Below are 13,024 nucleotides of genomic sequence, written 5' to 3'. Positions count from 1 at the left end.
GTGATGAGTCGTTACAGAAGACTTCGCCGTCGCAAGATCCAGCTGCTTTTGCCCACCTGTGTACCACGATGTCTGCTCAAGCCAGTCAGCTAGCTGCCCACCAGCATCAACTCAATCGCCTTACTTCACTCACGGAGGAACTGGTAAAAGCTTTGCAAGGTCTGCAGGTGTCCGCGCCAGCGGCGTCTCCTCCACCTGCCGCGGCAGCTGCCATTAACCACGCGGCAGGGACGCCGTCACTGATCAACACCCGCCTTTCGCTCCCGGAGAAGTTCGACGGAGAACCCGCTAAATGCAAGGGTTTCGTTCTGCAGTGCTCTCTATTTATCAACCAACAACCTGCCCTGTACCCCACGGAAGCCAGTAAGATTGCTTTTGTCTGTTTTTTATTAACCGGGAGGGCGCTAGAATGGATAACGGCTGTATGGGGAGAAAATGGATCATCTTTCTCGACATATGATCGCTTTATGCAACAGTTTAAGGAGGTTTTCGATCATCCCAGTGATGGAAGGGGTGCCAGAGACCGTCTTATGGAGTTAACACAGGGCAAAAAGACGGCAGCCGAATACGCCCTGGCTTTTCGCACGCTCGCTGCTCAGACCACCTGGGTGAGTGACACTTTGAAAGTCTGTTTCAGACGAGGATTATCGCATGAGTTACAGTCAGAGCTGGCTTGTCGGGATGAAGGGAGGAGTTTAGATTAGTACATCGAACTCGCTATTCACATCGACAATCTCATGCGAGCCCGCAAAACGGGTCAAAGACGGAATGTTCGCTCTCCACAACCGAGTGATCCAGATACCCCCGAACCCATGCAAGTCAATGCTTATCATCTCTCGGAGGAGGAGAGAAACCGCCGTCTGGTTAACCGCCTGTGTCTATATTGTGGCAGTCCTGGTCATGTGCGCACTCGTACGCACTCGCCCACAAGATCAACGCTCGGTGAGTGAGTCTAACCCATATTACAATTCTGAAATGTCTGTCTCCGTACCTGTCACTTTGCTGACTCATGTCAATCGCCTAGATACTATAGCACTATTGGATTCTGGGGCTGCAGAAAATTTTATCTCTCTGTCTTTTGCTCAGCAGCATGACATTCCCTTAATTAAATGCTCTTCTCCTCTCACAGTGGAAGCCATAGACAGGGTTTATGCAGGTTTCAGTAAGTCAAATTTAAGACCTTTTTAAGACATTTTAAAGAAAAAAATTGAAATTTAAGACCTACACGACGCATTACCAAAAAATATTCAAATCAAAGAAATTCTGAAAAAAATCATTTTATTTCAATGAATTCAGTCATTGAAAAAGCATTAATTTAATTTACAGATAAAGCAATCACATTAGTAACCTTCCACACACATCAATGTGCCAAATGCCCAAAACCTTAGGCCCAAAATGAAAATAGGCTAAGACAAACTTGCCCTCAAATAGAATAGATTTCATATCATATTTATTTACATTAGAAAACAGCATATTAATAGCCTAATAAAGATTGAACAGGCTACTCCAACCCATGTAACAACCAATGTAGCACACACACACACACACACACACACACACTCTCACCAGATAATCCATTTTAGATAGATAGATACTTACCTCGGGATAATTAGAGTATCTATCTAACATGGATTGTCTGATTATATATATATATATATATATATATATATATATATATATATATATATATATATATATATGTATGTGTATGTATGTATGTATGTATGTATGTGTGTGTGTGTGTGTGTGTGTGTGTGTGTGTGTGTGTCCCGCACTGTCCCATGAACTGTGAGCCCAGGTACCTCGACTTAACAATTCCATTGTTCCAGAACAATGGTCCTGGTGGTCTGATTTTGGCTTTCATTGAACGTTACGACATACGGCCCGGTAAGAGTACGAATCAATTCCCTCTTTATAAACTCCCCCAATCCAAATCTCGCCATAAGCGATCTTGTTGGGCCCGCAAGAGAACGGCTTTGCGATTACTGAATCAGGGAACATCACTTGGAAGAGATCGCTAATCTCACTGTTGCTATTAAATGAGTGGTGTTTGTTTAGTCACCGTGTGTAGTATACAAATCACCTCAGCTTTCGATGTGTCAGTCGCTCCAAAAGTACCTCGAAGATTGTTCGACGGAGCTGTGATGATATTGTGCTGGAGACCAGAGGGACCAGGCATTGAGGAGGACGACGGCAGTGGTGAGGCTAATTGGCTGAGTCCGCTGAAGGGATTTTGCGGCTAGGTTGTGTTTCTCCGTTCTGGCGTGTGACTCCAGCGCCTTTACACCGCTTCACACCCAGACTCTCTAACTAATTTTTTTTTTTTTGCAAAGTTTGCAGTGAGCCTCGTACCTGGAGCTGGGTACCGCTTGTAACCAACATCAGAAATCGCTGTGATCTAGCCATGTCTCGTTGAAAGTACACTTTCCCATTTTCCACACGTAGCCGAACTTTAACAAACTATGAGGGAGGAGACGCAGACGTATTTCACGGGCAGGTATTGCATTTATCACGGGATTTGTAGTTTTATCACTGCGTATACTAACACCAATATAACAGTTACCCCAGAAAGAACTACGACTCGCTACTTTTTTGCTACTTTGTAATAACTTTCAGCAGGTAGCGTTTCTGGAAATGGGTAAAAAAATTTAAGACCTGACTAAATGAAATTTAAGACCTCGGATGAAAATCTGGCCGTTTTTAAGACTTTTTAAGGCCTTAAATTTAAAGTTCAGAATTTTAGACTTTTTAAGACCCCGCGGAAACCCTGCATAGATGGACGACCACTGGGAACCGGACGAGTTAATTCCATTACACAGCAGCTTACTATGCAGACGGGCATCTTTCACACAGAAACCATACAATTTCACGTATTACCCACCTCCACCTCATCAATTATACTCGGCCTACCCTGGTTACGCACACACAACCCAGTCATCTGTTGGAAAGAAGGTCAGATCACTCAATGGAATAAGAACTGTTTTGATAAATGTCTGTCGTCTGTCACATCACTTCCTCTCAGATCCATTCAGAATGGCGATCTCTCAGTCATCCCTGTTCTCCAAGTCCCCAAAGATTACCAAGACCTCTCCATAGCATTCAGCAAGGAATGCGCCTCCCAATTACCACCTCACCGTACATACGATTGTGCCATCGAGCTCATCCCAGGTGCGACACCGCCTAGAGGCCGTATTTTCCCGCTGTCGCAGCCAGAGTCAGATTCTATGAAGAAGTACATAGAGGAGGAGTTGGCTAAGGGCTTCATCCGTCCATCCACGTCACCGGCCTCGGCGGGCTACTTCTTCGTGAGTAAAAAGGACGGCGGTCTCCACCCCTGCATTGATTACCGAGGTCTAAACGAGATAACAGTCAAGTTTCGCTATCCTCTTCTTGTCAGTAGTCCGTCCGTTTTCCAGTCGTTCATCAATGATGTGTTCAGGGACATGCTGAACCGCTTTGTGATTGTCTACATCGCTGACATCCTGATTTACTCAGACACCATGCAGGAACACGTCCAACAGGTCAGACAGGTGCTCAAACGCCTTATCCAGTATCAGCTCTATGCAAAAGCCGAGAAATGTGAATTCCACAAATCCTCCATCTCCTTTCTAGGCTACATCATCAGCCCGGAGGGCGTAGCTATGGATGAGAAGAAGGTTGATACCATCCTGAACTGGCCACAGCCCCACACCATCAAGGAGATGTAGCGATTCCTGGGCTTCTCTAACTTTTATAGACGGTTCATCCGTAACTTCAGCAGGATAGCCAGTCCTCTCACCGACATGATAAAGAAGGGACGGAGCCAACTCAAGTGGAATCCCACTGCTGGAAATGCGTTTCGACAGCTCAAGGAACGTTTCACGTCTGCACCCATCCTGCATCACCTTGACCCATCTATGCCCTTCGTTGTCGAGGTGGACGCATCCAACACTGGCCTCGGCGCCATCCTGTCTCAGCGACAAGGTAACCCCCTTAAACTGTTCCCGTGTGCTTACTATTCAAGAAAACTGAATCCTGCGGAGAGGAACTACGACGTCGGAGATCGGGAGTTACTGGCCATGAAGGCGGCCTTCGAGGAATGGCGTCATTGGCTGGAGGGAGCTACTCACCCATTCGTCGTACTAACAGATCACAAGAACCTTGAATACCTCCGCACCGCCAAGAGGCTGAACCCTCGCCAAGCCCGTTGGTCCCTGTTCTTCTCACGCTTCGATTTCACTGTGACATATCGACCCGGTTCAAGAAACATCAAGGCAGACGCCCTATCACGCCAGTTTGAAGGTGAGCAAGAGAACAAAAATCCCGTAACCATACTGCCCTCTTCTCTTGTCATTGCCCCTGTACAGTGGGATATTATTACAGAACTGGAGCAGATCAACTCAGAGACCGAGGTTCCACAAGACTGCCCTCCAGGGAGGACCTACGTCCCGCCGGCCCTGCGCAGCCGTGTGCTGGAGATGGTCCACAATTCACCCGCATGCGGTCATCCTGGCATTACCGCAACCATCCATCTAGCACAAGAACGGTTCTGGTGGCCTTCCATCTCCAGGGACACCACACAGTTCGTCAAAGCATGCCAGGTCTGTAACCGGAATAAACCATCCCATCAACTACCAGCTGGCCTGCTGCATCCTCTACCAGTGCCTCAACGCCCGTGGTCGCACATTGCAGTAGATTTCATTACCGATCTTCCTGCATCTGAGGGCAACACCACCATACTCACTGTGGTGGATCGCTTCTCCAAAGCATGCCGCCTTATCCCCTTACCTAAACTACCCACGGCCTTGCAGACCACTGAGCACCTATGTCAATGGGTGTTCCGCCCACAGTTCACAGTTCACTTCCCGTTTATGGTCAGCCTTCTGTCAAGCTCTGAATATTAATTTCAGCCTGTCTTCTGGGTACCATCCACAATCCAACGGGCAGGCCGAGCGCATGAACCAGGAACTCACTCGCTATCTTCGGTCCTACTGCAACAGCAATCAGGACGATTGGTCCCGTTACCTCCTATGGGCGGAGTACGCCCAGAATTCTCTACGTAAGCCTGCAACCGGTCTAACCCCCTTTCAATGCATCCTGGGTTTTCAACCCCCTCTGTTCCCTTGGTCCGGCGAGCCCACGAACGTACCCGCCATCAATGACTGGTTAAATCGTAGTGAGGCTACATGGGACAGAGCACATGTACATCTACAACACGCTGTTCGTCGTCAAAAAGAACAAGCTGATCGCCGCCGTCGCTCCGGGCCCACCTATCAGCCAGGACAATGGGTATGGTTGTCAACCAGAGATCTACGACTCCGACTCCTGTGCAACAAACTAAGTCCAAGGTATGTTGGTCCATTTCAGATAACTCGTCAAATTACACCAGTTTCATTCCGTTTGGCTTTGCCTAATCACTACCGCATTTCTCCTACCTTCCATGTTTCTCTGCTAAAACCTGCCGATGGTCCCCGCAAGGAGGGGGAGGAGAGGTCAGATGATCAGGGCCCCCATCCCGTCATGGTCGATGGCGAGGGGATCTTCCAGGTCCACGAACTGCTGGACTCCAGACGCCGCGGTCGTACACTCCAATATCTGGTTGACTGGGAGGGGTTTGGTCCGGAGGAATGTTCTTGGGTCGATTCAGATGATATTCTGGACCCTAATCCGGTGGCAGAGTTCCACGCTAACCACCCGGAAAAACCGGCCTTGTCCTAGAGGAAGACCGCGGCGTCCCCAACATCCTCTCGCCAGGAGGCGCTCGCAGGAGGGGGGCTCTGTCACAGAGACGAACTCCGTGATTCCCTCCTCTGGCCATCGGAGGGAACCATCACCCGAATACTGACACACACTACATTTCCCAGAAACACATACCTTGGACTAATCTCTACACCAGCTGTTGCCTATTACATGGACTATAAAGGACTTTCCATCACGCTCCCTGATCGCAAAGTCTTGTTTCTGCCCCGGCGTACATTTCTGAGCATTATTACCTGTTTTGATTTCCTGTTACTGACCTTGCTGTTTACCGTTACTGATCCTGTGCTGCCTGTCTACCGACCCTTGCCTGTTACTACGTCTTGTGTTTGCTTTCTGCCTGTCCCGACCTGTTTGCCTGTTATCTCGACCACGATTCAGTCTGCCTCTGTTACATCCGTCTGCCCCTGTTATACCCTGCCTGTACGACTTCTCTTTATATATATAAAGCATGCAAATGGATCCCAATTAGAGTGATGAGTCGTTACAGTAAGTCAAATTTCTAAAGTGTCAAGATGGTGTAACCCCCTTTCAAAGAGCCATTTTGTCCAAATTGTGCAAGAAGACCATGTGACATAAGTATTAATTTTTAAAAATGTTCCTTCCAAGGCCATGTGCTTACATAGGTGTCCATGATAATGCCTATCAAATTTGATTTTAAATTGAAATGTCAAATGGTGTTACCGATTACACCATTTGAATCCTATTTCAAGTCTTTCTGTTACAGGGGCCAATTTAGTCAAATATCCCTAGTTTATGATGCTGATTAACCTACTATTTGGAACAATTTAAGTGTTTTTTTAATTTTTTTTTAACAAGATCATCTATTTGGTATGAGGTTTTTACGGTTACACCAAATTGACATTTTTGCAATCATTCTCCAACTATTCTCTCAAAATTAATTAAAACAGACTTGGTCCTAAAAAAAAGAGAATGTAATTTGCTAATTTATTTTGAAATTGTAACCTTTTAAAATTTAACTAAACCATATGGACACAAAAAATTGCGTCACGCCATTGACCCATTTACAAAATTCATAAATGTACAGCACATTTACACAATCTGATTCATAAATTCAAAACACAATTCATAAATACACAAGTAAAAGCATAAAAAAAAGTAAAACCAAATGCTCACACCTAAATACATTTAAAATGTTTACACAAATGTGTATATAGCAAGTTCTTGAATTAATTTCCATCACACAATTATGAATGATCTATTTATGGATCGTTGAATCTGCATTTGTGAACCGTCACATGTGTGTGGACTGCTTTGAATTTGTGTGTGGTATTTTTGAGACATCCTGGCATATTAAGATTCATAAATAGCTTTTTTTGGAGGATGTTATGTTTAGCCAATCGCGGTGAGCTTTTAATCCACCAATCAAAACGCTCCTTACTGAACAGACTCAAGAAGATCAACGCTGCACTTGTACTGTGCATTGGTCCATGATCGGGTCCTTTCTGTAAAGACATTTTAATGGGTGCTCTTTTTTTTAGCACCTGATTACAATTGTGATTTATATCATTCACACAAAATACAGATACCTTATATACCAAAGCTGTACAAACCCTGTTTATTCAGATCAATCTGTAATGTTATTAAACATGTGTTAAATGTCCAGATATTTCATTTAATAAGAACAATTATGTAATAAGGCTGGGACAAAAAAAAAAAAAAAAATATTTACGATTTTAGAGTTAATTTTTTTTTTTACTCCAGTATTGATATTAATTAAAATGATATTGCTTTATTTTAGCCCTTGCATATACACAAGGACACAAATGAACCACTTTTGTTCAAACAGGGCAAAATGTGTTGTTATTTGAGTGTTACGCAACCTAATATCCCTTTCGAGATACGCAAGAAAACTATGAGATTACCCGCACTTCAATGAATGAAAAACTCAACACAAAGTCAAATTAATTAATTAAAAAGCCCTCGTGCATCAGATATCAGTGCTGAGAGAGAGTATAAGACTCTATTTATGAATCTTAATGTGCCAGGATTTAGGTTTGAGCATTTGGGGAAATATTTATGCTTTTACTTGTGTATTTATTAATTGTGTTTTGAATTCATGAATCGGATTTTGTAAATGTGAATTGTGCTGTACATTTATGAATTTTGTTTTGTAATTGTATTATTTTTGGGGCAGATCTGGCTCCATAGTCATTAATGGACACATGATGATAGGCTGGAGCAGGAGCTGAATCTAGAGGCTTAAGACAAACAGATGATGTTAGTGGAGTGAGATTCATGTTTTACAGTGTGATTCCTGCTGACCTGACTGAAGCAGCATTACTACAAGGTTAAGACATAAGTTAGGTGTATGTCAGGCTAAAGACACGAGTCTATGTTCAAGATTTAAACTGTGAGAGTGTGTCTGAGTCATGAACATTGCCAGAAAACCAGTAACTAATAGAGTTGTGTAGCTAAATAACACTAAAAATTTAGTTTGGTCTCTACAAGTAATCAACATTTTCTGAAGGTTCAACACCTGCTTTCACTGACTATTTGGAAAAAAATATTATTTATTAATTTTTTAATAGTACCTTGATATTTTGAATGTGTCTGGTAAAAGTGGACTTATTGTAAAGCTTTTTCTTCATGTCTAACACTAGTGAGTCAGTGAAGGATGATGGCATCTGCTGAACAGCAGGAAGAAGAAAAGCTGAAACACAAGGAAGGTAATGAAGAAAAGAATATCAGTAATGTTAAAGTTGTCATTTAGGAAATGTAAGTAATCTCTGTATCTATTTCAGTCCAGATGAGCAGCAGCGCTCACAGTGAAGTCAGTGTTGATCTGAATGCTGAAAGTGGAGGAACAGTCAATGCCCCTGTACTCAACAGAAGCAACTTCACAGGCCCAGTGACCTTCATCTACAACACTGCAGGAAATGGTATCAATATAACAATGCTCACTGAGACACAACTAATGAAGTTTGTTTTATGGAGATATTGCTCATGGACAGACAAGCTTTAGCTACATAACAGTGTTTTCTTTAGTTTATCTGTATATTTTGTTCTTCATTTTTTAGTTCTCTTCTTTTCTGTCTTCACACAGTGCCACAAAAAGCCTCAGAGAGACAGACGGAGAAGCACTCAGCAGATCAAGGTACAACAGTCGTATTCTCTCACATTGTACTGACAGATGTGGACTAACACCAACAGACACGTTCATTGGTTTGGTTGGATAAGTGTGTTTCCTCTGTTGATATTGGACATTAGTTTTCAAAAAGTGTTTATCAGGTTGTGGAATATTTGAACAGGAACATAATGTTACGCAGCTCACACACAGTGTTGAAATATACATTACTTAAGGAAGTACTTACAAATTATTAACAAACTATTAATAGTTTATTCTTAGTTTATATATTGTAGTATCTACACCACTTTGAAAATGTTATGAAATTTGTGGCACCCCACACTAGTGTTGTCACGAAACTAATTGTGATGATGAACACATAGGTCATCACGTGAACATCAGTTCAATATGTTATTGTTTATTTATTTTATTGTTTATTTTATTTTATCATTTATTTATGGGTTGTTATGATTTGACATGAGTTTTCATATGTTACATGTTTCATACATGTCATAGTCTAACCTAATATCTCTTTCGAGATACGCGAGAAAGCGATGAGATTACCCGCGCTTCAATGAATGAAAAACTCAACACAAAGTCAAATTAATTAATTAAAAAGCCCTCGCACATCAGATATCAGTGCTGAGAGAGAGTATAAGACTCTATTTATGAATCTTAATGTGCCAGGATTTAGGTTTGAGCATTTGGGGAAATATTTATGCTTTTACTTGTGTATTTATGAATTGTGTTTTGAATTCATGAATCGGATTTTGTAAATGTGAATTGTGCTGTACATTTATGAATTTTGTTTTGTAATTGTATTATTTTTGAGGCAGATCTGGCTCCATAGTCATTAATGGACACAGGCTGGAGCAGGAGCTGAAGCCAAACAGATGATGTTAGTGGAGTGAGATTCATGTTTTACAGTGTGATTCCTGCTGACCTGACTGAAGCAGCATTACTACAAGGTTAAGACATAAGTTAGGTGTATGTCAGGCTAAAGACACGAGTCTATATTCAAGATTTAAACATTTTCAAAGTGGTGTAGATACTACAATATATAAACTAAGAATAAACTATTAATAGTTTGTTAATAATTTGTAAGTACTTCCTTAAGTAATGTAAACTAGAGAATACGGCATGGTGTCAGAATAGGATACTCTAATGAGCGTGATGAAGAAGTTTTGTTTCGGGGCAAGCTAAGCTTTATGAGGGGTGAAGTCACAAAGTCACGGCACAAGTGGCAAGAGGACATGCTCCCGTTGATGCAGCTGTTGGGGGGACGGAGCCGCCCGTGTGCTACGTTCAGCATCCAGCCTGAGCCATTTAACTTCTCTAAACCTCATGAATGGGAAAGCTGGATCCGACGGTTCGAATGTTTCCATCAGGCCAGTAATCTCCACACTTCCACGCAAGCCAATCAAATAAATACACTCGTACTGTGTGGGCGATGAAGTGGACGACATTTTAAAAGGGCTGAACTTGACGAACAAAAACATGCAACAGTATGACACAGTGAAGGAGTGTTTTCAAGCTTTCTTTGTTGTGAAGAAAAACATAATCTGTGAAAGAGCATGTTTTAACATGAGAAAACAAGGGGAAAACAAACCGGTAACACTTTACAATAAGGTTGTATTAGTTAACATTAGTTAATGTATTAGTTAACGTTAACTAACCATGAACAACACCTCTGTTCAGCATTAGTTAAACTTTATTAACATTAACTCACGCATATCTGCCTGTGAACAGTGCAATTAGTTAACATTAGTTAATGCATTAGTTAATCATTGTTAACGTTAAATCACGCATATATTAATGAATCTATTCATATTAACAGCACAGGTAGTTAACATTAGTTAATGCATTAGATAAAATGGATTAATCATGAACAATGCCTCTTATTTAGCCTTGTTAAGGTTAACTTACTGTACTTACATTAGTTTATGTAGCAGTTGACACATTTCTAACTCTCCACTCACTTACACTAAATTAAGGTAAAAAATACCATTGTGTACCTTATCAGCATTATTTATTAACAAGGCATTGATTTGGGCTGTAAATATAATTACAAAGTGCAAACCATCTGAACATTAACAGATATGTTGTTCATGTTTATATGCATTTTACTATCATTACTTACCATTAACAAAGCATTTATTAATGGATTTGTGAACCTTATTGTAAAGTGTACACTATTTCATCATTAACTGATGAGTTACTAACATTTGTAGACCATTTATTAACATGACTTACCATTAACAAAGCATTTATTAATGGAATTTTTGAACCTTATTGTAAAGTGTACACTATTTCATCATTAACTGATGAGTTACTAACATTTGTAGACCATTTATTAACATGACTTACCATTAACAAAGCATTTATTAATGGATTTGTGAACCTTATTGTAAAGTGTACACTATTTCAACATTAACTGAACATTTGTAGACCCCTTAACATGACTTATTGTAGCAGACTTCAAGTGGTAACTTCCAGACACCACGGAAACACAACCACACCACGAATGGGATGATGGACTCAGATGGGTTTATTCCCCTTAAACAGAGTAGCGTGAGGCAATATTAGTATACACACAATCAGGCCTACTCTCTCATTCCTGCTTCTCAGTCCGCATACACTTTGCGTCTGAGCCCGAACGCTTAAAGGAGAAGCGATATATATAAACTATATTTAACATGAGTATATGTAGTACTCTATCTCACATAACATGACAACGTAAATAACGTAATAGACAATACATAACATTTGCAATAGTTAGCATCCAAATATGCTGTAAACTCATGGAAATGCATATGTAACATTTACTATAAACTCTAAATTGCATCAAAATTTGATTGTTAAATCACTATGTGTACAACAGAGTTCTTTTTTTGCACAATCACACTGTAAGACTGCATGAAAATGCACCACGAGGCAGTTAGTATGGAAGGTCTAGTATACACTCAAGTATACATGCATTCTAAATCAACTCGCGAATAAATTCAAATTACAAAATAAACATTTAAATTAATCGCAGATTGAAACAACGTACCTTAAACAGAGTAGCGTGAGGCAATATTAGTATACACACAATCAGGCCTACTCTCTCATTCCTGCATGGAAAAATACACGTGCAAACTTTTAACACGGTTAAAAGTACTACTTTCAAAGAAAATACGCTAATCACACGAATACAAGTTATGACAGAAACTCTTAACAGTGTTTTAACACCATAAATGTAGCGATCACACTATAAAGAGACAGTTAATGCAGGATTTATGTGAGAGAGAAAACTACCTGCTTCTCAGTCCGCATACACTTTGCGTCTGAGCACGAACGCTTAAAGGAGAAGCGATATATTTCCCTTCGGTGTCTCACTAATTAAGGCCCCACCTACAACAATTGATAGGAACTCCCGATCGGAACCACTGAATACAGAACTTAATGAAAATTAATTTGATACAAGTTTTGCTGAAGTTAACTAAATTTACAGAACATTTCTCTTTGAAAAAAAAAAAAAATCAAATTAAATAGATGTCTCAGGTCAACCGGCTACATACTCCCCCCTTAACTTCACAAAACTTGTGCTACTACATTTCTGTCAGTTCAATAAGGGAGCAAATAAGGCAAATCATTTGTTACTGGCCACACCATTTCGTCATGCAGCATACATGTTACCCGAACATCACGGGACAAAGAATGAAAGAAAGTTGATCAGACTCTCAGATATTCTTTTGCTCAAGTGGTGCCTTATACACCACTCAATCTGACTCAAATGACTTTTTTCTGCTTGCCTCATGTAACTTGAAACCTCTTAAAATAAAAGGGACTTAGTAACATCTTTGACTGCCTTGTGATTTGTTCTCTGAGTCATATTCTGAATCAGTCTTTTTACAGGTCTAACTAGTCTGCCAACCCGTGTTCGTACCTGGGTCACTACTTCAGACACATTAGGGGGTGCACTGGAAATGGACAAGGTTCTGGTGGATCTTGGCTGTTATTTAGCACTGGGCATTGCATCAACTGCACGTACACTGGCTTGAGAGTCTGTTGGATTTGATTGAATGTTTCGATAGTCTGAATGAGAGCATTTACTTTCAGACTCTGGGACAAGGTCATCCGATTTACTCTCAGGCTTTCCAGGGTCCATTACACTCTCCTGTTCCTCTGGATCTCCTCTCCCTTCCACTGAGTCATCTG

The 13,024-nt window shown here is 41.2% G+C and overlaps 2 pseudogenes; one reads left to right on the top strand and one right to left on the bottom strand.

Moving 5' to 3' along the window:
* Positions 1 to 13,024, bottom strand: part of LOC137006055 (zinc finger protein 721-like) — a 970,851-nt pseudogene that overhangs the window by 733,684 nt on the left and 224,143 nt on the right.
* The window catches only part of LOC137014048 (NACHT, LRR and PYD domains-containing protein 3-like), a 63,259-nt pseudogene continuing 58,612 nt past the window's right edge, over positions 8,378 to 13,024 (top strand).

The sequence above is a fragment of the Chanodichthys erythropterus genome, chromosome 3 (genome assembly GCF_024489055.1).
Source record: "Chanodichthys erythropterus isolate Z2021 chromosome 3, ASM2448905v1, whole genome shotgun sequence".
NCBI classification, from domain to species: domain Eukaryota; kingdom Metazoa; phylum Chordata; class Actinopteri; order Cypriniformes; family Xenocyprididae; genus Chanodichthys; species Chanodichthys erythropterus.
This window is presented reverse-complemented; position numbering and strand designations above follow the sequence as displayed.